The following is a 1,145-nucleotide window of genomic DNA, read 5'->3' as shown; positions in this document are numbered from 1 at the left end:
ATTGGGCCACCCGCCATTGTGGCTCCGCTTCTAAAGCGTTACGGTGTTGAGCGCTAGGGCTCCGGTTCGGTACCGACAATGGCAAATGGTTTCGGTCGCCGGCATAAAACGAAGGCACCCGTTTTGTTGAGAGTTAGAAAAAACCCGAGCGTTCAAAATAAATAGAATACTTCAGCAACGATTACAGAAATACCTTCACTTAATGTCGTTTCTTTCTCGCCCTCTTTACACGGTTACTGGGGTTTCGGTGTGACTGGTGTAGCCATGTGAGTGCGTTTACGACGATGCTTGCCTCAGAGCAAGCAGACACCCCTCCAATTTTACTGTGAGAGGTCTAGGTGTCACACCTTCTATAGAACCACGTCTGTCGCTTTATCAGAGTGTGATTAAGCGTGACAACATAGAAATGCCTCTCGACAGAAGATAAGCCTTGCTCTTCCGAGCAAAAATGGCCTGTCTTGTTGGCTATAGGTATAAACAAACGAAGAAAAAAAATTGTTAAAGTATGATATCACCTGATAAAAATAACAAAAATAACGTATAACGAAATCCTAGAAAGGGAATCATTCAAGAAAAAGTAAAATTTCTAGGGAAACCTATCTCTGCTTACGGGTTTGAAGCCCTGACAAAGCCTGCGGTACTTTTAAAAACTCCTTTTTTATTTCTTTGTGTTCGTGGGGAGTAGAGTTGGTAAAATATACTGAAAATAGTGAGTGCACTGAAGCGCATGGCCTAACGAGGGTTGAAAAAAACGTGGCAAAAAAGAAAAAAAAAACAGCGTCCACGGCAGGACTCGAACCTGCAATCTTCTGATCCGGAATCAGACGCCTTATCCGTTAGGCCACGCGGACTGAACGCGGCGGTGCCGCCAACGGTTCGACGCCTTGGCAGATGAGTCCTTAACGGCAGCAGTATTTATGCAGGCCGTATGTTGAAGTGGTGACGTAACAGGCTCGAGGATGCCATCAATGGACCAGAATACCGGGAGAGCCGTGCGAGATGTAGGCAAGTCGAGAAGGGAATATTTCTGAGGACTTTTATTGTAATGTTGCTTCCTTTTTTCAAGTTTCCTTACACATCTGTGTTAACAAACGGCATTTCCTCCCGGTCATCCTCCACTGGCCCCCCTACCTCCTCACTCTAGT

At 45.7% G+C, this 1,145-nt stretch overlaps 1 non-coding gene across 1 annotated transcript; it reads right to left on the bottom strand.

The window, feature by feature from the left end:
* Positions 1–778: 778 nt before the first annotated feature.
* Positions 779–851, bottom strand: Trnar-ccg (transfer RNA arginine (anticodon CCG)). The gene has a single exon. It is a non-coding gene; the product is annotated as a tRNA-Arg (tRNA).
* Between the last annotated feature and the right edge of the window lie 294 nt (positions 852–1,145).

This window comes from Haemaphysalis longicornis, unplaced genomic scaffold (assembly GCF_048455015.1).
Source record: "Haemaphysalis longicornis isolate Haplotype H1 unplaced genomic scaffold, Haemaphysalis longicornis Haplotype H1 scaffold_4, whole genome shotgun sequence".
Classification (NCBI taxonomy): domain Eukaryota; kingdom Metazoa; phylum Arthropoda; class Arachnida; order Ixodida; family Ixodidae; genus Haemaphysalis; species Haemaphysalis longicornis.
Note: the sequence above shows the minus strand (reverse complement) of the source record. Positions and strands in the feature narration are given on the sequence as shown.